This window comes from Orbicella faveolata, unplaced genomic scaffold (genome assembly GCF_042242905.1).
Source record: "Orbicella faveolata isolate gen_17 unplaced genomic scaffold, um_ofav_v1 contig_12, whole genome shotgun sequence".
Lineage (NCBI taxonomy): Eukaryota > Metazoa > Cnidaria > Anthozoa > Scleractinia > Merulinidae > Orbicella > Orbicella faveolata.
In genome coordinates, this window is record NW_028301539.1 from 19,929,035 (window position 1) to 19,947,292 (window position 18,258).

The 18,258-nt window shown below is 38.0% G+C and overlaps 2 long non-coding RNA genes across 8 annotated transcripts; one reads left to right on the forward strand and one right to left on the reverse strand.

Moving 5' to 3' along the window:
- The first annotated feature begins 1,057 nt into the window (after positions 1 to 1,057).
- LOC149117056 (uncharacterized) lies at positions 1,058 to 4,605 on the forward strand. The gene is made up of 2 exons (XR_016205543.1): positions 1,058 to 1,181; positions 1,582 to 4,605. It is a non-coding gene; the product is annotated as an uncharacterized LOC149117056 (long non-coding RNA).
- A 15-nt stretch (positions 4,606 to 4,620) lies between these two features.
- LOC110069332 (uncharacterized) lies at positions 4,621 to 17,681 on the reverse strand. Of its 7 annotated transcripts, XR_016205540.1 has the most exons (9): positions 17,620 to 17,668; positions 16,611 to 16,690; positions 15,221 to 15,311; positions 14,331 to 14,407; positions 8,766 to 8,845; positions 7,659 to 7,731; positions 7,077 to 7,162; positions 6,368 to 6,450; positions 4,621 to 5,461 (listed from the first exon to the last, which is right to left on the reverse strand). It is a non-coding gene; the product is annotated as an uncharacterized LOC110069332 (long non-coding RNA). The 7 variants fall into 7 exon arrangements; XR_002298881.2 differs by lacking the exon at positions 16,611 to 16,690; XR_016205541.1 differs by lacking the exon at positions 15,221 to 15,311.
- Between the last annotated feature and the right edge of the window lie 577 nt (positions 17,682 to 18,258).

The window sequence follows — 18,258 nt, forward strand, 5'->3', positions numbered from 1 at the left end:
CCTGTTGGGGTTGTGTATGGAGAAACGAAGGAACAACGTACAACGAAAGGCACGGGAAATAGAAGGGAAGCCAAGTGAAAGCATGCGAAGCATGCATAGGGGAACAGATGACGAAATGCAAGAGGACACCTACAGTGTAACAAACAGGCAAAGACATGGGGACGCACAGTAAAAGTGTGGGCGACATAGCAAGGACCTCGCCGCCTCGTCGAAGAAGAAAGTACAAGGAAAGCCATAGCCGAACACAGGAAAGCCCTCGACAAATACACGTGAAGCGCATAACGCGAGGAGATTTTGCGTGTGGCGGAAAGCGCAGGGATTACGAGGAGCAACGGAGAGAGAAAAATAAGAGAAAATTATATAGGAGTGCACGGTAAAAAGCCGGCGGGGTTGCAAATGCAAGGGGAGAGTAGGTGGGAATCCTCAAGGGAACCCATGATTTCCAACGGAAATACCTCGATTTTTGAAGGCATGACTGATCATCGCAGTTATGTACATAACTTAAGCAGCTGTGAAATTAAAGGGAAAAAAATTCAAGCCTGAATTTTTTTCAGGCTTTCATTTTACAGCTGCTTAAGTTGTGTTTATAACTGCGATGATCAACCCAGTACAAATACCTTATCTTTCATACATTACTTGTTTACCTCGATTTTGTGTTAATGCGCTTAATTAAATGCCAATAAGTAAAAGTAGTAAAGTCATACAAATATCAAACTTTAAAACCGGTTAATTAAAGTTGTTCTTTTCTTGTTTAATTATATCGAGCTTGTACCTAATTAAAAGCTTTGATTCGTAGGCCATCGGATCTTTAATCGACCGATAAGATTATAAGAAAAGGCCGCGTGAATCAGTCTTTGCAAATGTATTAATTTTACGTATTATTGTCGTAATAACGCCTAAAAATGCAAAGATCTGGAGTGAACTTGATATTTTTGAAGTGATACAATAGTTTTACATAAGAATTAATATTAGTCGTGAAAATATGCGGCAACGTTTTTGTCATCGATTGGTTCTAGTTTGTAATCAATATTCATAACTACTTGTGGAATTTGCGTCAAACAAAACACATGGTCATAGTGTGAAGACGTGAATTTATGTGCTCGTTGTGATGTCGGACCTGGCCAGGTTCTTGCTACGAAGAAAATAAAGCAGGACGAGATAGAAGTATTGAAATATTAATGGTGAGTGCACGTTTTAATCTTTTTGCTCTTTACCAAACGGAACAATTTTTACCTTCCTTAAGTTAAGTTCCACCCTTCGCTCGCAATTTTCTTTACCGAGCTGAACACGGCGTCGTTCATTAACCAGATAGTCGTACTTTCGCGATCACTGAGATGAAAAGTTTCATTGAAGGGTTAAGAAATAAGTTTTGCGCAAGTTTGTAAGATACTTACGCTACAGTTGTTTGATATTTCCTGTTCTTCTCGTTGCGTGTTGGTCTCGGTAAGTTGAAAACCGTTACCACATGCAGCCGGTTTATACGAGCTTTGGTCGCTGCTTGCCCTGGCACTAATAGTGTATGTCGTTAATACATTTGTCCCGTGATGAAGCTTATTTGTTTTCTTACTGTCTTATTTTCAGTCCTGGAAAGGAAATGGCCCAACGGCGAAGGTGGCAAACGAATGAAGAGATTGAAATTCACGAGGAATTCAAATGGTTATTCAACATTGGAGATGGCAACGAGATAAGAATTTTAATTTCACAACTTTCGATCACAATGGTGGCAATATACATTGGAAGCTTACGTTGTAAGACCTTGTGAGGATTAGTTGTCGAGATTTTTTCCTAGTAGAAAAAGTGGAGGTATTTATTTGTTTCGAACGATTGATATATATATATTTCAATAACTAACCTTCAGCGGTAATTAATCTGAGATCTCGATCCTGGTAGCCACCATTTTGGTCGACATGATTTCAGGGAATATTTTAAGTGGATAAACAACGTTGAGCTTTTACGGTGGCACTATATTTGACATCACCATCTAAATTTTTGTGATCAAAACGCGTACGTTTTATCGCGGAATCGACGAAGCACTGAAACATTGCTGGGTTTTTTAGGCAAAAGGAAATGGCCTGTACGACAACGAAAAAATAAATTTGGCAACAACGAAATTCACTCTCAACAAATAAATTTGTTTGCCAGAATTAAAATTATCGCGCAAAATTTTTACTATCTTGAGATCAAATAAAACTGACCTCAAAGTTATATTCAGTGTTTTTTTTTTAATGTACAAGGATATTAATAGGACTATATACAGAAAAAATATATTTATATATTTTGGGGAACAAAGGAAATTATTCTGTAACAAATGCAAATTGTCTTGCTACTATTAAAATTACCTCCAAACATAAAATATTCATCGTGTTAAGCCTCAGACTCGTAATGTAATAAGGCAGAAAAATGCCCCGACAATGAAAATCATTATTGAAAGAGTACGGACTTTCATCTGAATTAATCACATTAACAAACAATTGTATTATGAAATTATTTGTACACATGTTCAAAAACCTGAAACACTTGAAAGCAAATATCGACTCTGGCCAAAAACGTTGATTGCAAATTACAACAAAGATTTGTAAACAAATACGAAGATTCCAAACGGCTGCCGACGGCCATCCGAGGTATTCAGAAAATCGCCAACGATAGAATTTCGGAGATCAATCGAAGATTTCCGAAGACTTCCGAATATTTCCCAAAGGTAACGAAAGTTTTTGGAACACTTAAGGGATTCGGTAGGCTAAAGGGAAATTTCTAAGAAATTGCAAACTGCATTCAGAATCATGTGATTACTGAGATAATCATCTTTCGCTATAAGTCGAAGCTTTTCTTGCAATTATTGTGTCACAGCTACTTTAAAATAAATTGAAATTATCTTCAGGTTCTTGGACATACTACAAAACTCTCAAATTTTGAAAGTGCCACCTTAAAGACAGATCAACGTTTGTTTAACCTTTATATATATAAAGTTTAGGCTTTCAAAATCAATATCTGGTTTGTAAAAGGTGTTGTGAAAAGGAAAAAGCAGAGAAGTATAGCGACAGTGATAAACAAAATCATCGACAAAAAGATGTTGTCTTGATGTGCTACCAAATTCTCAAAACTACGGTTAAGAACAAGTAAGGCAATCGAGTTGATATTTTCAGCTTTAAATTACGAAAGAGTTCAGTTTTGCGGAGAGCAACTGAATACACAAACTTTGTTTCTATAAATGCTTTAACATTTGCAAATCAAATTTGATTCTGCCATCTTTTGTTCTTCAACAATTGTCTAGCAATGACCTCCAAAAAGAGAACCTTTCGCATGCAACTACTACACAATAAACATTTAAAATTAGCTATTGAACTGATTGTTTTTCAAGATTTACTGTAAAAGGCTGGCAACAACTTTGTTACAATCATGACGAAAACTAAAAAGACCAGCGACAATTTTTATTTTAACGATGATTTTTGCATATGAACTGGTATTAAAAAGCGTGCCTTGTGATACAAAGTTTTCGTGGCGCCTTTGCTAAACATGTTTGCTTTTCTTTGTCATTTCTAACGTTTAAATTTCTGGACAGTCAAAAGAAGTACATAAGTTTTTTTCTTTGATAAGCTTTGCTCAAAACAGAGTAAAATATTTTCCAAAACCCTGCAGCAAGGGAGTTAAATATTCACGGCAGATTATTCCGACATTGTTTTGATTGAACCGGCCGAATAAATTTTGCGTTAATTTAGGAATAAACATCTTTGTAATACCAGATATTGATTATTTTGTGGTGTTTACACTTTGGTTGTTGCACAGGAAAAGACCAAGGAGCGGCGGTCGCATCGGAAGAGAAAATTAACTTGTTTCGAAACTTAAATGGGTTATAACCCACCGAAATTTGGCAATTTTGCGGGCGGACAATGATCGGATTTTGATTGATAAGTGTTCTTGCTCCTGTGCAACTGATCCGAAGTGTACCATCTATATGATCGTCTGACAGAGAAAGATATGAAATGACAAGCTACAAACAGTTGCAAATCAAACTCAGTTAGTTCAAACGGCATTTCACGGTCACTGCGAGATTTAACAACCCATTTGGGAATGAAACCTGTTTGATTCATTTGTCATTTCATCTTTTTCATGTCTCGAGAAACTCTTGCAATACCTCGCACAAAAACCATCGCGAAGTTTGTTAAAAAATGAAATTTTAAGGCTGTTTGGCAAAAATTTATTTCGAGACGGGAAACACTATGTAATCTAAAATATCAAAATCGCTTTTTCAATGCGAGTTATGCATTAGTTTTTGACGGGATTTGATGTCAACTGTTGCCTTTGAGAAATTTTTTTTGATCAAAAATTTCTGAAGGGTAACCTCTTTAAATTTTTTTTCAATAAAAATTGTAAGGGGAAACGCTGTGCAAATTTTTTAAATTTTCCCGCCAAAAGTCTTAGTTTTTAAACGCGAACTTTTTCCTTCACACGTTTTAAGTTATTTAACTGATTTTCAATTAATTAATTATTGCAAAACAATAAAACTACACTGAATGAAAACAGCAAGTGGTGGTGGTTTCTACTGTGTACATTATCTTAGCATTGTTAACAAATATTAAAGACAATAAAAATGCTACAGCAAATGAAGTCAATACACACGCGTCTTCAATGTAACTTTTATTGGGTTTTAAATAATTCATTACAAACAGTTTAAATAAGAAAACAAAATAAAAAAAATCGCGCTTTTAAAAGGGCCTGGTAACTAGTCAAAATGTAGGCTCTCTTTTACTATTTTTTGACTATGTAGGGTTGCCAAAAAGAAAAAAAATTCTGCGCTTTTTAACAGTCTAGCCAGAAATCAAGCATATACTGAGACTTTTAATGGAAAAAATCCTACATAGTGCAAGAGTATTTTCCGCCAAAAGACTCTGTACATGTTTGACTCAAAACCAGACACCATTTAAAATTGCAGACTTTTTTCTCTAAGGACAACTTTTCCACTTTTCGATTTTTTTCTTGGCCCTTTTAAAAGCGCAACCCTTTCATCAATTCAATGCGTCCTCGAAAACTAGAAAGATTTCTGTAAATTTGCGAAATAGATACTAGACAATTAGACAGTAATTTCAACAAGTTTAATAATGAAACTGTCGGGCTGAAAATTCGGGTTACAAAAACAAATCCAGGTAATGCTAATATTCTACCTTTGCTACAAACTTGAAGTACAGTTCACGGCTTCTTCAAAAACTAGCAAGATACGAGACAATTTGGTAGATACTAGTCAATTCGACATTAACTCTAATCTCTTCTTTTGACTCTTGAGTTTTGTGTTGTGAAATCAATCTTATCAATCTTTCGCAAGAAACCCCATCGAGATAAAATTCATCTTGTAAATCTACCTTACTTTTAAAACGTGATCCACTAAAGAAACATCCAAGCAAAGTTCTTTGCTTTCCTTTGCTTCTTTCCATGCTAATGTCGCTGCATGTACACTTGAGATAGCAACCTGAAAGAATGATAAATAAAATGTCCAATTAACAATGGGTAAACTGAAACCCAAAGAACAAAATATACATGCAGTGTATACTCGACTAAAGTCAACAAATTAATTCTCTCATTGGGAATGCGCTTGTCGTTTGGTTATATCATCATCTAGAAATTCACGGAGTTTACACAATGATATTACAAACAACTTAAAACGCGGACAAGCAGCAACAGGAAATAAAATGGCAACGGCCAAAATATAGCACTCTAAATTCGCCTTGATTTGCATTGTTTGCAGACGAAAAGCTCACTGGCAAAATAGCACACTAAAACGTTCGCGACTAAATGAGATGTTTCAATATTGGCATTTTCTTCTTGAGGATGAATTTATATGTGGCTAATGGTCGCCAATCTTCAAGTAACTCTTGAAATGTTCTTAACACAAAAAAGCTCTCGGGTAGCTTCACATTTGTAAAGTATTAGAATAAAGCCTATGACCAAATACAAACAAAAAATTGAAATATTACACAAGCGAGTAACAAGACAAAGTTTCTTTAAAATTAAAATTGTTGTTCAAATGGAATACTTATGCAAACAAGCAAAAACCGTTTTCGACGAGGTACGTGCAAGACAATTAGCGAATTACAAGAGATTTTACAGTAATTTACAGGCTACTATGGTTTCCCTTGTTCACCTTTGATCTGACAACCTGACAGCTACAGCTAGTTTTGACAAGACGGCTTTTACAAAACTACGACTGAAAACGACTTTCACTTTAACAGCTATTTCAAGAACATTTCCCAGTGGTATCTGAAATCCCAGAGGGAAATTCACACGACGGTGGAAATCCGAAAAAGTCGTGGCAATAAATTATTCCTGGAGTGATTAAAAACCCTTCCTTTTAAAATAAAATTGATTTGTTTCTCACCTGATAGGGTATCCAATGCCATAATTTGAACTTTTTTCCTCTTGAGTCTCAGCACAGCTTTTATTGTTACTTCTGTTTTGTATCTACAGTGGTAAGAACCAGAAAATATGTTAACCTTTATGACATCCTTCGTCTCTTAATTTCAAAAACTACACAACTAAAACTAAACCATCAGATATTTTCCATTTCGACCCTAGAGGGGAATTCGAAAGTTTCGACCGCATTACGCCAAGAGATCCAAACCACCATAGCTTATCCAGGTCTCTGTTGTATTAAATGATAAGGCATATTTCTGTTCCGCCTGGGATGCTAGTCTGTCACAGGGTTAGCAACCGGTATTAAATTCACCCAGTACCCATTTTCAAACGTAAAATGAGAGCAAAGTGTCTTTCCCAAGAAAATAGCACACAGACCCTAACCATTGGCTCAAACCCAGACTGCTTGATGTGCAGTCCAGTACACTAACCATTTGAACACAGGGCCCATCCTGCCACAAAACAATACTCCTCAACAATAGTACCCCAGGAATTCTTAAGGCATTTTTGTACAGCCTACCCCCAAATGTCTATGTACGGCCACATAACAACGGTATGTTGAAATAGTTGAACATTAGTGAAACAATAAAATCTCTATTCGTTTTAATTTTGTCTGCATTGAGCAAAATGATTCCTTGTACACGATACCAAACATAAATAAAATTGTGACTTACCTACTATTGGATTCAATGTCTCAGTTTGATTCTTTCTCCTCTGAGTCTCAGCACATAGCTCTTTTTCTTGCTTCTCTGTTTTGTATCTAGTAAGAAACTGCAGATGTTTACCTTCATGGAATTCCTTGACCTCTCAAGTTTTACAAACTACTCAATTAAGAATAAGTCATCAGATCTTTAAACTTTCAACTCTACTTTGGGGAGTTTCGATGAGGAAGGTAAGGTTAAGTCTTCATCAGGCCAAGTGATCCAAACTAGTGCCACACCTTATCCCTGTTTCTGTAGCATCAATCGATGAGGTGTCTTTCCACTCCCCTGACCTCTCACCTCCCCCTAAATGGGATGTCAGTCTGTTGTAGGGTTATGAAATTCACCCAGTAGCCATTTGCATATCTGGGTGGAGGGAGGCACAGTGAGAGTAACATGAACACAATGCAGTGCAATAGCTGAACTGTGAAACATCATCTCTATTTCTTTTAATTTTCTGCCAGCATTAATGCCAATTATGATTCCTAATGCTACATGTAAAATTAAGTAACTGATAACATCTCCAACCAAACACAAAGGAATGCAAAGACTCACCTGATATGGAAACTATTGCCTCAATATGGATCTCTGTCCGCAAAAGTCTCAACACACAGCTTTCTGTTTGTATCTAGTAGTAAGAAATGACAACTGTTTTTAACCTTTATGACTGTCTTGATCTCTTATGTTTTTCAAACTACACAATTAAAGGATCATGTGTACTAATGGCATTCGCAATCAACTGTCATTCGATACCCTCGATCGACATCTTGATTGGTACTCGATCAACATCCCGATTGATACTAGGTCAACACTTGATCAACAGTCGGTCAACATTCGGTCGTGTGTTGACCGGCACATATGTATTAATCGAAAATTAGTTGACTGTCAACCAATTGTTGATCGAGGATATCGATCGTCACTCACTGTGGATGCGTTTAGTACACATGATCCCAATTAAAATAAGTCATCAGATTTTTAAAGTTTTAATCCTACAAGGGCAAGTTTTCAGTATGAAAGTAAGGTAAAGTCTGCATCAGGCCAAGTGATCTAAATCACCACAGCTTAACGGTAACCCAGTCTGTGGTGCATTAAGTGATATTAAGTAGCCGTACTACCCCATGGATGGGATGTGAGTCTGCCTGTTTAACAGAACTACACAATTAAAAAAAATCATAGATTTTTAACAGTTTAAACCCTACAGGGGTAAGGTTTGACAATGAGGGGATGGGATGCTAGTCTGTCGCTGGGTTAACGCCCAGTATTAAATTACCCAGTACCCCATTGCTCACCTATTTGGAAAGAGGTAGTGTGAGAGTAAAGTGTCTTGCCCTAGAACACAACACAGAGACCCTAACCATTGGCTCAAACCCAGACCTCTTGATCTGCAGTCCAGTGTGCTTAACATTAGATTACTATGTCCCTTCTCCCACAAAAGCATACTTGTCATTAACAGTACCACAAGCATTGCAGTTTCAAGGAATTTTTGTGAACCCTACCCCTGAAGGGCTAAGGTGTAGTACATTGTATTGCCACACAACAACAGTTTCTTGGAATAGCTGAACAGTGAAACAGTATTATCTCTATAGGTTTTAAATTTGCCACCTGCATTGTGCACTGTCATGCCTAGTACATGAAACCAAACACAAAGAAATCGTGACTCACTTAATGTGGTATCAGATGTTTCATGGTGAATCTCTCTCGTCTTGAGTCTCAGCACATGTTGCTTCTCTGTGTTTTTTTATCTAGCAGGAAACAGGAAATGTTTTTAATAACCTTCATGACAGCCTTAATTTCTTAAGTTGTGAAAACTACACAATTAACATTTAGTGACCAGATTAAAAAGTTTCAACCCTACTAGGGGAGAGGTTTGACAATGAAGGTAAGGTAGAATCTGTGTCAGGCCAAGTGATCCAAAACACAGCAGCTTTGGCTGGTTTTGGAAGCATTATGTCATTAATATTAGAGAGGATTTCTCCTCTCCCCCCACCCCCTGGAAGGGATGTTAGTCTGTTGCAGGGTTAGCCCCCCAGCATTGAATTCACTAAGTATGCTTGTGTGGTAAGGGGCACTGTGAGAGTAAAGTGTCTTGCAAGAAAAACCCTAAGACTGCTTGTGTATGCCGATAACATTTGGCGCAAACATTTCCATGTCTCAAGACAAACGTTCCAGTTTGTCTGCAATTTGGTTAGTTGGTTCAACGAGACACATGCGTGATTCCAGTGGAGAAGAGAGTAGCTGTTGCATTTCCGATTTGACAGCTCTGTCAGGTGAATAACCACAAGCCACTTGTCATAGGCCCAAACTTATAGCCAACTTGCTTAAGCAACCTGGTTTGGAGGCTTAAATTTAATGAGAATTCCACTGAAGTTTGATGACTCGCTTAACTTTCAGCAAATTGGAAAAGTAACTGTTTCCATGGGATTTCCGGTTGCCACTCGCTAAGCAACCTGACAAAATGCTCATGAAAACACGGCCACTGAGTGACAAGCATCAGTCAACACCAGTAATTTAGCATCATCACAGGTTGGCAGATATCTTGTTTGAGATAACTCAAGGGGAGATTGCTGAGAGCTACTTCAACATCAAAAAAAACTTCTTTGGATCATGTGTACTAAAGCCGTCCACTGTCAAGCATCGATTGATACCCTTGAGCGATACCCTCAATCGACCCTCGATATATGAGTCAGTTGACACTGCCAACAGTTGATTGAGTGTCGGCCAAGTATTCATCAAGATGTCCATCAAATATCGATTGAGATTTCAATTGAGTGTTAATCGAGGGTCAATCTGGAGTACTGATCAACACTCGACCGTGGATGCCTTTAGTACATGTGATCTGCTTCTTCTAGTCTGGGCATTGGAGTGTCCCACTACAGATAGCCTGACAAAAGGCTTTTTTGGACAGGTCAATGAAATAATTATGTTCAAATCCTCCTCTCCATTACAGAGCAAGACTTAATGGTAAGGCCAGATACCAGCATGTGACATGTTTTGCCATTTACACATTCAGTCATCCCTTTTTGGAAAGGAATGTAGACTGCACTTAAGATAGCAGCGGGAATCGAGCCTAGGAGCCTTGGTAAGTACATGTGTACACCTTTTTCCACTGTGAACAGTATGACTGTTACAGAGGAAGATCAGTGCTTGTCTTCATAGTCAGGATCTGATTACGTGATAGCAAAAAAGGATACCTAGGATCACTTCAGATAGCTGTGAGCAGTCTTGAGTTGACAACAGATTTATTGAGGTGTGAAAGGATTTGTCATCCAAATGACTTCCGTGTTCAAGTAGGAGTATATCAAGGATTATATGTGCAGTTGCAATTTGTCTTTGCTAGACTCTGCCCATGTGGTTTACAGCAGGAGGGTTGAATTTCCAATCAATCTGGCAGAGCTTCAGCTCTTTGTTGTCCATTAAATAGATCGTTTCACATAGCTCTAGTTTCTGCACCAACAAACTTGGTTCTGTTGTTACTTGGTGCAGGACTGTGAAGGGCAATGACATGTCAAAGTATGTAAAGGAAGCAGTCTGTCTTGAGCAAGCAGGCGACTTCAATATGAATCGCCCTCCTTACAAGGCATGTAAACAGTGTTCCACATCTTTTTTGTTCATTCTGGCCTTCTTTCTTAAAGTATGGACCAAAATAATCCACTGCAACATAGGCGAAGGGCAGTGCTGGAGTCACTCAGTTCTCTGGCAAAACAGCCATCTCATGATCTTGGGGCATAGCCTTATTTGTCTGCAGGCAACACATGAGGAAATCATGTGTACCACAGAGTTAGCTTTGACAATCTGGTACTTTTTATGAAGTCTAGTGAGGACGGTATCTGGTTAGATTGTTCCATAGTCAGATTATTCCAAGTTAGACCATTTCATAGTATAGTAAGATCGCACCACAAAAAAGTCAGATGTTCCACTTTTAAGCACCCGTATTGCCCAATGTGTGAAGTTATGATAATTCCCATTCATTTCATAAAACACTAGTCAATGGTAGATTTACTTTTCACTACAAATTTCACAATGTTTACATTCATAAGAACTCAAATACAAAAAATAAGTACAACTTTAATTCAATGCAGTCTTGTAGCTTAGTAGTTTTTTGAAGAAGCAAGTTTGAAAATTTTTGAACAATCTGACAATAATTCCTGAGGACATGTCCACATCCTGCATGACCAAGCTGCTCGTGTGTGGAACAGTTAATTAATGCTGTCACACGGCTTTTTTGAGGTTAGATTATGGGATACTTGGATTCTTCTGGAATGTCAGCATAATTCAATTGACCACCAACTTGCAGAACACTTACTCCAGGAAATGGGTCCAGGCAATGAAAGGAGCTGGTCTTTCTTATTGTGGTATTACTCTTCCATGTCCAAGGGCATATCCATTGATGTTCCAAATTGTTATCGCTTGCTTGGTTGACACTCTTTAGCTCAATATCAATGTCAAAGACTGAGTGAAACGAATTATTGCAGGTTCTACTTCTTCTAGCTCCTGAACAGTACCGGTAAGAGATGAGTGGACTTCATTAAGCTTATTTGTGTAATCTTAACCTAATCTTTTCTGGGCTCCCAGAGAAGCTTGGCGAAAACATTGTTATTCATTCAGCAACTTTAGCATCTAATCTGTGAGAGGCATTGCTGGCAGGACTCTCTTTTGTATCCACTTATCTCCATTGACTTAGATCTTCCAGGTTATGAATCATTTGGACTTGACTGGCCATGATACCTAATTGAAATCATTTCTTATTGTTGCTGTTGCACTTCAGCACAGTAATTAAGTCAGTGGGATATTGGATGTTAAGTTTTTTGTCGAGTTCTTCCCTGATAATCTTGCCAAGGTGAACAGAAAATGGTGTGGGACTTTCTTTTCTTGAATGATGCGAGGCATGCTCTCCCGATCAGAAAAGAACAGTGTATGCAAAAGTTTTCATCAGAAACATGTAAATATGTGGCTGAGCCATGGCCTACAGACCTTATGTTGGAAAATTTGTGGACCTGTCTGGACCTCATTTCTCCATCTATTAGCTTCACCTAACCAGGGGAACTAATTTCACAATTTTTCCTAGCCATTTTTTAGGAGTCAGGAAGTTCACTACCCCATCTTGGCTTCTGTTCTGTATGAAGGTCTTGAACCAACTTCTTAGCAGTCAGAGTGAATGGTGCAGTGAATCCTAAAGGGTGACAGATTGAAGATATGATTGAAAGCAGTTTCGTGTGAAATCTGAAGGTGTCGGATTTGATGCACCACTGATTACACCAAGAGCATGGTCAATGGGTAGCTCATCATTATTCACAGTTTTGATCCAACGTTTTAATATCTTAACAAATCTTTGATTTGTTCCTTGGTTTTGGGTTTTCTGCTGGCAGACCAGAGGCAGTCGTCTATGTAAGAGTTGGGGCACATTGTACTGGCAACAGCACTCCCATATTTTTCTTGGTTATCATTTGATGCTCGTCACAGGGTGTAGTTGTAACAGCTTGGGGAAAAGACAGCAACAAAAGGATGAACAGCCATTTGGTATGCCACAAGGGATGTCCCAGCAAACTTGCCACACTGCAGTCAGAAACAACACTAATCCCCTTGGGTTTTCTGGGATGGTTAATGCCATGATGGGGATGTTCCATGCCTTACTGGGATCTGTTCTCAGGGTTATGTGAGGAACCAATTCTCTGCATAATGTTGCAGGATTATTTCGTTGATAAAGGCTACCTAATCATTCTAGTACTTGCTGCTTTTTCTTTGTCTTTCAGTAATGTTAATTTGTGTTGATGCAGACTATAAGCATCTTGAAATTAAGAAGATGTACATATAAGATCCGGAAGTTAATTTCTTATGAGGTGCAAATAGTTTTTGTCACACATTAATTCTGTCAGTCATTTCCAAAGGTTTGTGGGAAACTGCCTTTAATGCATTTTTAAGACACTGAATGTTCTCTTCTTGGCCCCTCTCCGTAATTTTTCAAGACCATATGCTTGAAGCTCCTGGTTCTGATTCATAATTAATATTTTTCTTGAGCTGTATTTCTTTTGTTTTATCCATGTCTAAATCAGCGTTTACAAGTTCATCATCTTCAGTTTTGTCATTGCTAGGGCTATCAATAAGGACCCTAACTTATAACACCTGCTACAACTGAGCATGCTTGATGGGCCCTTGATGTTATGGGTGAACTTGCCTGTTCTTGATACAATTCACCCAGAAAGTAACAAATTTGTTACTGGTGTGGAGATAAGGCTGCAGGTTACACACAACTTAATGACAGCCCTGATTGCCATGTGCATTCCTTACATTTTCTAGGACTCCTTTGTCTGAGCACCTGAGTGTTTTTTTGCTTCCATATCACATTCTTTTGAATAGGCCAATTTCCTTAAAATTCAGCCAAACCAAGCATTTTAATATATCACTGTTTAGATTGGCTGGTGCATACTGAGACATTAGAGGACTTCAACCAAAGCAAAGCGATGTCAATGGAAGTGTAACAAATCAAATACCAAAGCAATGTATAGACTGAAGCGTTGCAAAGAAGTGTTGTTGGGACACGATTGAGAAATGGTAAAATGGATTTGAAATTTCTGTGTCCACAGGTATTTCACATAATCTTATGGATCGAGTTGGCCTAAGAGTTTGATCTACACACTTTGACACTTTACTAGAACTGATGATTTTTGAACAGGTAAGCAGAAATATTACCTAATACAAAGTATAATAGAGTTGTTTGTTTCATTTATTGTGTGTCAGTACACATATCCACAAAAATGACTGCAAAAAAGCATCCAATGACTAATACAAAAGAAAAAAAACTGAGCATGCTTGATTTTCCCTTGATGCTACAGGTAAAATTGCCTGCTGTTGATAGAGTTCACCCACAGGTAACAAGTTTGCTACATGTGTGGAAAACAAGGTTACAGGTAACTAAAACCTTAATGACAGCCCTACCCGGAAACATGCACCCCATCTTTATCCAGACCACTGCTCTGCAGTTCCTACACCTACAGACAGCCTTTTACTCAGAAAATAATTCATGCATCTCTTGCACACCTGTGTCCATTGGGCCACTTAACAATAGTTTACATTATTTAACGTGTGAAAGTTTGGAAGAACTCGAGAAAGCTGTGGAAATACTCGCCTGTGGCTCGTGTTCCCACAGCATTTCTCATTCTCCCAAACTTCCACTCCTGTTTCTATAACTCAATAGAAACACAATACATGTTTCCTATTAATAATACCTACCAATCAGAGTTTCAATGTTGACATCATCATGTCCTGTCTTGAAAACCTGGGTTCCTTTCAAATTGGTGGGTTTCATTCTGCGGGAACAAATAACGCCAATGAGAAGACTCATAAAGTAACTACAATACATACAATCATAATTCTACATTTAAAATTAAGTCCGAGTGACCACTCAGACTTTCATGTTGCACTCTACAATTACTCAGTTTTGTACTCTGCACCCTTAATGTGCATGTGTCATTGACCAATCAGAATTCAGAAATCATTTTGATTATCATAGCAATAACAAAATTAGTCATTCATCATGCAGTCACTTGGGTAACCAATTGCAGGTATCCAGTCACAACTAAATTTTATAATAGGGGATACCTGTAGCTGGATACCCATTATGGAATCGCGTCCATTGAAACATGTCAGCCAAAAAAAAGTGGGGTACCCAAGATGCTTTCCGCACCCATAAAGCTTTACTGCCGTTTTCGGTTTCCTTTGACTCCAAAACCAGAACTCCCAAAAGGGAGTTAAATAATTGTTCCTCTCAGTCTGTTCGAGACAATAGGAGCAATTGGTATCATGAAAAAGTGTGAAAATGTTCTTGATTTCGATCAATGCTAGCTATAAATGAAACAAATATCAGTTATGCAAAACTATGCGAAAAATATTGCACTACAAAAGACACAAGTGACCGCCGCATGGAAATAAACACAAGCTGTGTGGAAATATACATGGTCCTTTGTTGTTTGTTAGGAGAGAGGGTTAAAGAGCTGTTTTGGTTTTGATGTTCGTGTAAAGTGTGAAGCGAGAGCATTGGATTTTTTCTGCAGTGGCTGTCAAGGATGGCGAACAATTGAATGAAAAAAGCAAAAGCGAACAAAGCACATGGATCTGTTTACCTCTCATGTAATTTCACTAAACGTGTAAATACCAGTCCTCAGCTGAGAACAATTATCACATCGAGGCCATCTGGGCCAGTCTATCCAAACCCTGAAAGCATATGGCATCACAGTTGATCGACACAACTAGTCTGCATTCTCCAAACAAACAATAAAACGTTTTGCTTTTAAGAATTAACAGAAACAACAGAGAATAAAGCATTTTAATAACTGAGGCTCTGCGAGTTTGTGTCAGATCTGCGATAAACCCCACAGTTTCCAAAAGGCGTCATGTTTGCCAAGTAGCTTCAAGAGCTGTGTGTCTTTATCACGCTGTCCGGTAAATAACTGGATCTCACAGAAGGAGTAATGCGTAAAGAACAAGCAAATTGTAAGTTTTTTTTTCTGGTATTTTGTATTGAATGCTTTTGAAGAAAGGATATTAAGTCTGCATTTGTTTTCACTTTCTGTTGTTTGTTAATTTGGCGATCAGTGGGTTTGAACTGATCAGCACATTTGTCAATATCTCTAGACTAGTTGAAAAGTTTGTTCGTTCGGTCCAATTGATAATATTATGGACTTGTTTTCGCAAAGCTCTTGCATTTATTAAATTTAAGCGATGTATTTCTTAACAATGGTGGTTAAATCAAGATGGTCTTCCTACTAAATTACGTCTATTGTTACACAATGAATAGATCAAGGTTTCACAAGCAAATTTCAGGAACAATGGTTTTGACACTGATATACACTTGGGATTTTAACGATTGACATCTCTCACCATCTCTGCATCTAGTTACGCATGCCCTGTTAACGTTTTTGGAAGCTAATTTGAATGTTCAGTCAACGTGTTTCAATGGGCGCAATTCCGTAATGCCATGCCATTCACTTTCTTCGTAATGTTTCTTAGTGTTAAAAGCTTATGGAAAAAACACCACTGAGTTTTTCTCAAAAGAAGTTCTTAACAGACTTTTTTCATCTTGAAATTTGAAATTACTCACGTATTTACGCCATGAATTGTGCTCCACTTAGTCCACATTATTGCACGTGGATTATTGACCAGACATGATGTAAAGATGGCTGGATATTGGCCAAGTTTCTTTTGCATGTTTATAGACCAAAACAGAGTCAAGGTCCATAAACACGAAAAAAAAAAAAAAAAAGAAAAAAAACAAGGCCAATATTCAGAAATTTTGAATGAGCAAACACGCTTAGGCAAAATAGGAAATTATTATCATATGGGATAAAGAACAATTTTTTCTTGTGGGTCATAGCATGTAACCAGGGCTATCATTAAGTTTCAAGTCATCTGCAGCCTTGTTCTCCACACCCGTAGCAAACTCATTACTTTGTGGGTGAATTCTATCAACAACAGACAATTTCACAAGTAGCATAACGGAAAAATCAAGCATACTCAGCTGTAGCAGGTGTTATGGTTTACGGCCCTCAATGACAGCCCTGGTAACCCCGAGTAGCAGCATAACACCATCTTGCCTGCTCAGGGAGCAAGCCATATAATAATATTAATATTGTAGAGCTAAAACTGGACCTGCATTCTGGGATTTGTTATGATTTGATTAGAAGGATAAGTTTAAATCAACAATTGGCTGTTTTCACACTAGAGACGGACAATCCTTCTAAGACGGGTTATCTGTCCAGCACAGATAGTCCGTCTTAGTGTGAAAACAGAACAGTGTTCATTTTAGATGGATAATCCGTCTATTTTTATCCATCCAATTAATCGGATGGATAAAAATAGACGGATTATCCCTCTAAAATGAACACCGTTCTGTTTTCACACTAAGACGGATTATCCGTGCTGGACAGATAACCCATCTTAGATGGATTATCCGTCTCTAGTGTGAAAACAGCCCATACCAAGACGGAAAATGTAGCAAACGGATAATCTGTCTAGATGGATTATCCGTCTAGACGGATTATCCATCTCTGGTGTGAAAATGACCATTCACAGAGTTCCATTTAGGGTCACGCACCAGACAAATTGGCCGGCTGTGAGGATGATTTTGCCTACCTGGTTTGACCATCTAAGAGGAAAGTTTTCTTATAGAGAGGTTTAGTTAAAAAACGTTTGCCCAGCTGTGGAAACCAATTGCCCTCCCGCTGAAAACGTTACTGAAAGCCCTACAATTAAGCTTCCAACTGGGTTCAAAAATATGCACAGCTATTTGCTCTTAGACATTATTTGTTATGCCGACCAAAGTAGTAGTAGCTTAGACTGTTCTAGACTATGTACCGCTAACGAAGTGTTTATGTTTAAATGTTATTGCCATGTGCTCAAATTCACCTGCTTTACACACTTCCTTCCTTATTTTCAATTTAAAGGATAAATTTTACCTATGATGATTCAAGAACAAGCCACAGAAGAACAAATAAAAAGACAAAAAAACGCCAAAATATCTTACCTTGCCAAAGACAAAACCCGCCATATTTCCAAAGACAGCCTCTGGCCACGTGATCTTAGATTGTCCTTTTAGTGCCCTTTTAGTGTATGATGGGATACTCAACCGGATGTGACATCACATCATTGCTGCAGCGATGCTTTTCAAACAAATTTTTAAGCCTTTAAGTTTGGCAGCTTAGTTTAACGGATCTGTCGAAATAAAGGCCATTTCCGTTCATTGCATATGTTGCAATATGCAAGGTAATCCATTTGCCACGAAAATTTGAGTGGTCGGTCCTTACTCGGACACGCTCTTAATTCTTGTTATTGTTCTAACCATCCTTCTCACCTGAACACCTCCATGGTAAACCTTTCGTTTTGGTCTATCACGTCTTCTGTTCTTATAACTACAATTTCAAACGCTAACACTCGCGTCAACAGAAGAAATAGAATTCTTGTGAGTGAATCGGTCCATAGAAAAACAGACTAACAATTACGAAAGTTCTTCTTGAAAATCATCGGTTTAAATAGACAAGGTGAGCGAGTTTTAACACCACGAAGTAAACAGTCAGTATCATTATAAAAACAGATACCAATTGGTTAGGTGAATCGCACGTAAAAACCAAGTTGAAACTCGACTAATCAAGATAATGCGCTGCAG